The 8,147-nt window shown below is 48.9% G+C and overlaps 1 pseudogene; it reads left to right on the top strand.

Moving 5' to 3' along the window:
- Positions 1-207: 207 nt before the first annotated feature.
- LOC138842937 (immunoglobulin lambda variable 7-46-like) lies at positions 208-1,856 on the top strand (annotated as a pseudogene).
- The last annotated feature ends 6,291 nt before the right edge of the window (positions 1,857-8,147 follow it).

Below are 8,147 nucleotides of genomic sequence, written 5' to 3'. Positions count from 1 at the left end.
ACAGCACACAGCCACCCCAGGCTACCCCTGATGGTGCAGCTGCTCTCAGGGCTGAGGACCTGGGTAGTGGAGAGCTGGTAGAGGGCTCAGATTTGCATAATGCACCACTCAAACACACCCGCTTCATGCAGGAAGCTCAGTAGGGGATAAGGAACCATCAGAGTCCAGCGCCCGCTCTGGGGCAGGGATCCTTCCAATGTCTGCACCATGGCCTGGATTCCTTTCTTCCTCCTTCTCCTCACTCACTGCCCAGGTCCACACAGATGCAGAGACCAGCCTTTGGAGGGATCCCTCTGCCTTTGTTCCTCACTCCTAACATGTGTCTGTTTTTGGTTTCAGGGTCCCAGGCTGTGGCGACTCAGGAGCCCTCAGTGATCGTGTCCTCAGGAGGGACAGTCACTCTCACCTGTGGCTCCAGCACTGGAGCAGTGACCAACAGTCGCTATCCATGCCGGTTCCAGCAGAAACCTGGCCAAGCCCCCAGGACACTGATTTAGGACACAAGCAGTAACTCTCTTGGACCCCAGCCCGGTTCTCCGGTTCCTTCCTTGGGAACTGCCCTCACCCTTTCGGGGGCTCAATCCAAGGACGAGGCTGAATACTGCTGTTGGCTGGTATACAGTGGTGCTCGCCGCAGTGACAGACCCAAAGGAGGAACCAAAACAAACCCTGTAACACGGGTTCTATCCCTAATCTGGGAAGATCCCACATGCCATGGAGCAACTAAGCCTGTGTGCCACAACTACTGAGCCTGTGCTCTAGAGCCCACGCACCACAACTACTGAGCCCACGTGCTCTAGGGCCCGCGTGCCATGACTACTGATCCCGCGTGCTGCAACTACTGAAGCCTGCGTGCCTAGAGCCCGAGTTCCGCAACAAGAGAAGCCACTGCAATGAGAAGCCCACGCACTGCAACAAAGAGTAGCCCCCGCTCACTGAAGCTAGAGAAAGCCCGCGCATAGCAACGAAGACCCAACACAGCCAAAAAATTTAAAAAGAAATAAATAAATAAAAACTAAAAGAAAAAGAATTGTTGGCAGATGAGAACCTAAGAGAGGTCTCTGACATCAAGAACTGATGAGTTATGAGGATTACGGAAAAATGCCAAGCAAACACACATGAAAAGACCTCTTCTCACCTGCACTCCCCTCCAGCTCCTGCCCAGGCCCATAGGCGCAGAGCAGATATGCCCCAGGCCTATGGTCACTTGTCTGACATCCCAGTAGCCATTTCCTTTTCAAGTAACTAAATGTACTGGCCTGGGGAGATTATTTGCATAATTTCTCCTGTAGGGTTTAGGGACTGGCAATCCCTGGCCGGCCAGAGAGGTGTCAGGGCTCCAGAAGACACACCTCTTGGGGTGTATATCCCATGGTCCAGACAACTTTGCTCCTCTTCACACCCGTCGCTCACTCACAGGTCAGAGGGAGACCCTCTGAGCTTTGCTAGCAGAGGACCATGGAGGTAGTTCCTGTCGCATCGTGGCCCATGACTGCTCCCTGACATTTCCATCTCTGTCACTGCTTGAGGGACTCACTTTCCAGGCTGAGGTGATTCAGGAAACCTCACTGACCACAATCGTTGGTGAGAAGGTCACACTCATCTGTGGCTCCAGTGCTGGGGTTGTCACCACCAGTAACTATGCAGATTGGGTCCAACGGAAGCCTTACCAGGGTCGTCTGATTGGTGACCACACTCACAGAGACCCAAGTGTCCTCAAGCTGTTCTCCGGTGCCTTCCTTGGAGGCAAGTCTGCGCTTACCATCACAAGAGCCCAGCCTGAAGATGAAGTACTTCACCACTGTGCAGCCTGGTTCACGGATCACCACCACCGTGACAGCTCAACAGAAAAGTGACACTCGAACCTCCTGGCTCAGCTCAGCGCCCTGCCCCGAGCCCCTTCCTTCTTCTTAGTTCAGAGGCTGGTTCTTGGTTTGGGGCCTCAGGATGGTCAATGATCATGCCTCAAAAGAAGTGGGTCACACTTAGTGTTTGAGCTTCAAGGCTATAACTGCTGAACAGGGAGAACGGTGTCCCACTTCCTTTCTCTCTCTGGGTTGCAAGCACTATTCTCTTCCAACATTATTTCTCCCTCCTTCCTTAGCAAGGAAAGTTCAGTAAAGCTTTGACACACAGACCTGTGGCTGCCTTTCCCTATCCCGAGCTCTTGGTGGGCATGGAACAAAGCCCTAGTAAACAACATATAATCTAAACTCTGTTGCAGGACTTCTGGAAGTCTTCTTTGAAAAGACAGGATAGCTCTGCTTTGGGTATATCTGTATAAGCTCCTACTGAACAGAACCCTATGCAGATATCAACTACATATTCTGGACAAAGTATTGAAAAGCAACTATCTGAACGACATGGACAGTGAAGAAAAGCAGGAAGATTCTGGTTGGAAACTGATACTTTGAAGAAGGGTATGGTGAAACAGTTTCCCAATTTTTATGGCTTTTAGACTAGAGTCAGCAGGAATTGCCATGGCTAAGCCCCTAAAGAAAACCCACAGCCTGTCTTTCTTGAAGACATAATCCACAGAGTCCGGAGAAACCACAGCCACTGGGAAAGAAGGAGGAAATCCTAAAAACAGAAGAGCCACGGAGGGGAAACCTGAAATTTTTGTATAATTTCTGCCTAACTCTCTGACTCATATCTGAACCAGGCATGTGGTAGGCAGTTCCCAAGAAGCCTAAAGAATAACAAAGGGATTGACTGGATTTGAACTACTTACTCTCCAAGAGGCAGGGTTTCCAATGTGAACCCAGCAAAATTACTGCCTGCTTTAAAAAATCAAAATTACTAGGAGAAATATAATGGAACCCCAAATCAATATGATATAATATTCATAAAGTTCCAAATACAATCTCAAATTATTTAGCAGCAAAGAAATGTGAAAATGTGCCTATTTCCTATGAGACAAGATACTCAGGAGATAAATCTTGAGATGACCCAGAGGTTGGAATTAGCAAACAAAAATTTTCAAGAAGCTATTATAATTACATCAAATGAAATAATGTTCCTTAATTATAAGAGGACCTCCGTGCATTGTAGAATTTCCCTATAGCCCCTTCTTGTTTTTACCTAGTTACAGTCTGTCCTCCAGCAGCTCTGACGCTCTGCCCCATCTCCTCCAGATACCCTGTTGGTCCTTCCGCCTCTGGCTGCAGGAGCCCCTGAGATGTGGAGCTACTCTTCTGTCTACTAGTGACTCACTTTCCAGACCTGGGGCTCCTTGAGCAATGGCCATTTTGAGCATGGTGGGAGGTCCAGGATTCCTGACCCTGGGGGTCAGCAGTGAATGAGCTGTCAGGCAGTGCCCTGTTGAGCCCAGGCAGAAGCCTCTGGACCACCTGGACTCCTCTGCTGCACATGCAGAAGCTCAAAGAGCCTCAGAGGGGTGACAGGCTCAGCCCCACCTCTGGTGGTTCCTCCCACGCCATGGGGACCAAGAGATCTACCACAGCCTTCCTCGTGGAGAGGAGCGGGGTCCATCTACACATACAAAATTTGCAAGGCGCTCCCATTTTCTGATACTCATTCTTTTATGGATCCTGCCTGTCCCCAAGTGCCCTTGTACTTGGAAGGAAAAAAGCTCTGCCTTGTGCTTTTCCTCCAGGAACCTGATGTATGGGCTTGAAAATGTGTCACCCAGTGCCCTCCTTCAGAACCAAGACTCTCTTCCCTCCAACTTCCAGGAGTACTTGCTGCTGATAGCTAACAGCTACGTCTCTCTCTGGTAATTCCCTGGCATTAAATGAGCTGACCTGCATGAAATTACACCCCTCACCCAGGGGCACCCACATCAAATGATTGCTTGTCGCAGGAGCACAGAGGCCCAGTCACCTGCCACAATTTGCAATAAGTCTGAAGGACCCTCCCACCTACACAAATCCGCACGGCACCAGTTGAGGCCTCTACTGCTACTCCAGTGCAGATCGGTTTCTTCTGCTGTGCCATCCCCTTCCCTCACTCCTTTATAGGTCACTTACAATAAAACCCTGCAGGAGAACCTTCAGCTCACAGATATTTTCCTGAGGAAGCCACCATAGAAGAGGTACATTTTACATTGCCATTGATCTGGTGAATGCATACTTTTCCATTTCTATCAAGAAAAAAGATTGAAAGCAATCCATAGTCATAGGATGGACTAACAGTATAACATTGATGTTTTGTCCCAGAGCTACACTAATTCTTCTACTTTAAGTATCCCAAGGGACCTGGGCCATCTGGACATTCCACAGACCATCAGGTCAATCCGTTCTATTGAAGACATGGTATAAGATATGGCAAATACAGTAAAAACCTTGGTATAATAACTGCTCTAGACAAACCCTGTAAATTTTAGAGGCCCATCATTATCGATGAGCTTCCTAGGGGAGCATTAGTCTGTGACATGACAGGACATGCCCTCCAGAGTAAGACCAATTACTGCATCTCACAGTTGCCACCCTTAAAAGAGAAGTACACACTTAGTTGGCCACTTCAGCTTCTGGAAGTCTATATTCCACTGTTGGGAATACTGCTCCATCAGCTTACCGGGTTATACAGAGGCTACTAGGTTTAAGGTGGCCCAGAGCAGACAAGTGCTCTGAAGCTATGAGGCACACAGCCCTGCCATTCGAGTCCTGGGACCCAGCCCCTCGACCCCAAACACACAAAGTATTTGGCAAGCCTAAAAGAAAAATCATAATGTAGCCATCCAGTTTTCTGAAGCAGCAGAGAACTAAACACCATTCAGAAATCAATCCTGTCAACTCTACCTCAATTTTTAAGATTTTAAATTAAAAAATAATTTTAAAAAGAAATTGAAAATTCTGGTAAGAGAAAGAAAGAAAGAAGAAAGAAAGAAATCAGTTCTGAAATGCTACCAGGCCCTGGTGGAAACCAAGCATCTGACCACGGGACAGTCAGCTGCCTATGTACCCACGTTCCTGAGTGGGTCCCTGAGGAGCTGAGATAGCAGGAGAATCCAGGACCTCGGCTCCTGTACTCCACAAGCAAGTCTAATGTGTGAATTGGAGTAAAGAAGAAACAGAGGTGGTGATTCATTCAGGCCTCCTCTTCCTGAAATTCCTCCATCCAGTTCCTGCCTGGGGCATCCCAGGCACTGACCTCAAAGAGACCTAAAAACTCCAGACCTGAGGGAAGAGGGGTTGCGGAGAGGAGCGCATCCGTCAGTGATATTTTCAATATGGCCACTAGAGGGGGCTGTGATCCAGAGCCTGGGAAAGCCGACGGCTGTGAACCGGTCCTCCAGGCTCCCACTAACTCATGGTCACAGGTGAGGAGCAGATCAGCAGCTGTGAGCCGGCCGCCTTGCGGACTGTTCGCAGGAAGAAAGTGCATCTGCACGAAGGCCCCGCCCCACAGGCTGGTGGGAGTTATAACAAGAGCTGTGGAGGCTGACTCTGCTGAGGGCGCTGGAGAAGCACAGCCCGGGGCATTTACACCATGGCCTGGGCTCCTCTCCTGTTCACACTTCTGGCTCACTGCACAGGTCAGGAGGACATTGGGCTTGGAGGAGGGGGTTGTAAGGTCGGATCTTAACAAACGGCACCGCGAAACAAAGGAAAGCTTCAAGTGAGCTTTATTAGGGAGCGCTCCCGGGCGAGGTTCACTGGTCCGAGAGAAAGGGGCCAGAGAAGTCGCGCCCAGTACTGGATGAGGGGGATTTTTATTGGGGTAAAAGCAGAAGGCGGCTTGCAAGGGGAGGGGGTGGTTTGCTATACAGGGTAATTCCTTATTTGGTGAGGATACAGCAGGGCCAGGTGTTGGTTGGTCTGTTGTGGGGCGTAAGCCCATTTTCCCTTCCCATCAGCCCCATTGTTTTCTGGGCAGGAAGTTAGAGTCTCTTGTTGATTCCCAGAACAGGTGAGGTCGTTATGTCCCAATGCCTCTCCTACCTCATACTGGTCGATGTTTTCTCTTACCCCCGGGGCCTCCTTTCACCCGGGCCAACGGACCTTACAGGGGTGGGGGTTCACCTCCATGCCCCTGTCCCCTCTCCTGACTTTTGGTCTCTCACCTCTTTTCAGGGGCCACTTCCCAGGTGGTGACTCGGGAAACTTCACTGTCCACAACTCCTGGAGGGACAGTCACACTCATTTGTGGTTCAAGTTCTGGGGCCATCACCACCGGTAACTATGCCAGCCGGGTCTAACAGAAGCCGTGTCAGGCCCCCTAGGGTCTAATAGGTGGTAGCAGCACCCGGGTTCCGGGGGTCCCTGCCCAATTCTCCAGCTCCCTGCTTGGAGACAAGGCCGCCCTCACCATCTCGGAGGCCCAGTCCAAGGATAAGGCTGAGTATTACTGTGTTCTGTGGTTCAGCAACCATTTCCACAGTGACAGATGCAGGTGGGGAAGGGAGACATAAACCCCCAGGCTCAGCCTCACCCTCTGCTGTGTGCAAAGCTGAACACGGGAAATGTGTCTGGTGTGTGAGAGGGACGTGAATCTTTGGCGGCCAGAGGGCAGACTGTGGGGGGCATCCACTGAGATGGCTGCAGTGATCCCCACTTCCTGGTATTCCTGCCCTGTGTGATCCCCTCCCTCAAGTGGGGGCGTACCAAGTACTGGGTAGTGAGTTTGAGGATTTCAGGCTGATCAAGGAAAAAGACAAAAAGTATGGTTACAAGATGGCAGTAACACATAGAGAGCTCTGTTTGGGCGACACAGAGAGGTGGACCTTTCAGAAACAGTAAACCGTCCAGAAACAGTGGTGCAGGGCCAAAACTAGAAGAGGGCAAAGAACTCCCAGGTAGGAAAGGAATCAGAGAGGGACTTACAAATCTAGGATGAATCATTCAGCAGCACAGCCAGGAATCTCCTGGTCAGACAGCTACAAAGGGCAGAGCAGTTTGTGATCCTTTATAGCCCAAGGACTTCTCTCAGTTATGACAAGCAAATATTAAGTGCAATGTCATGGGGTATGCAAAGCAGGCAGGCTCTAAATGGCTATACATATGCTTATTGGGTCTATATTTAAAGGAAATGGGCAGGTGAAATTTTTATTTTGGTGCAGGCAGGCTTAAGCTCATGGCTACAGGCTTCCGTGAAGAAGTAAACAACGCAGGGACCAATATACAGAGGCCGTCTTTAACCACTATGTGTAACAACTGGATTCTAGCAAGTAGAACACAGAAATGATGGACGTCAGCTCTGATACTAGGTTACAGAAAGACAGGGGTCTGTCTTGGTTGCCCTCTCTTGCTTTCTCTTGGATCGCTGACCCTGGGGGAGCCTAATACAACCCCACAGAGAGGCCCACGTGGTGAGAAACCAAGGCTGCTCCAACCAAGCCTTCAGGTGTATGTAGCCCCTTACGGACAGCTCACCTGCAACTAAACACTAAGCGCTGTAGCAAGCTCTCAATCCTTTTTGGTCCCACTCCCAGTGCCCACTCCCCAGCATCCTCACTCCATCAATATCATTTATTATTTTAAGTCCAAGTTGATACGAATATGTTATTTTATTCTTCCTTTCTTCCCTCCTTTCCTTCTTCCTTTCCTCTCTCTCCTCCTTCCTTCCTTTTTACTGTTTGTCCTTGCTTCTTTAGATAATAAATCTATAGGTTAATTCCTTATCCGTAATTCCCATATCTCTTGCACTTCTTCATTTATTGATCTAGTTCAACAAGTATTGATTGATTCAATACCCACTAAGAGTTAGGCCTCATTCTAGGTGCTGAGGATACAGACAAATGACCTCACAGAGAACTCACTGTAAGTGGGAGAAACAGACTAGAAAGATAAATTGTGTGGTGTGTTAGGTGATAAGTGCTGTGGATAAAAATAAAGCAGAGAGTAGGAATAAGGATTGGCATGGGGATACAATTTTAAATTATCTAGTCTGTTGGCCACATGAAGATGATATTTGTGCAAATATTTGAGGAGGTGAGGGAGCAAGCTATGCAGGGCACTGAGGACGACTGTAACTCGTTTGGTGCAAAAAATTCTCTTAATAGTTTATTACTGGGTTGGCCAAAAGGTTCGTTCGGTTTTTTCCGTACAATGGCTCTAGTAGCACTTCGTTGTCTTTAACTTCACTTGAAACAATTTTGTTAGATTGTATGTGACAGCTGTCATATCAGCGTGCATTTAAAAAAAGACATCAAAATCGGTGAATTTTTGTGTAGCCATTTTAATACT

Source organism: Globicephala melas, chromosome 13, assembly GCF_963455315.2.
Source record: "Globicephala melas chromosome 13, mGloMel1.2, whole genome shotgun sequence".
NCBI lineage: Eukaryota > Metazoa > Chordata > Mammalia > Artiodactyla > Delphinidae > Globicephala > Globicephala melas.
The sequence above is the reverse complement of the archived record's forward strand: the minus strand, read 5'-3'. Positions and strand labels throughout refer to the sequence as shown.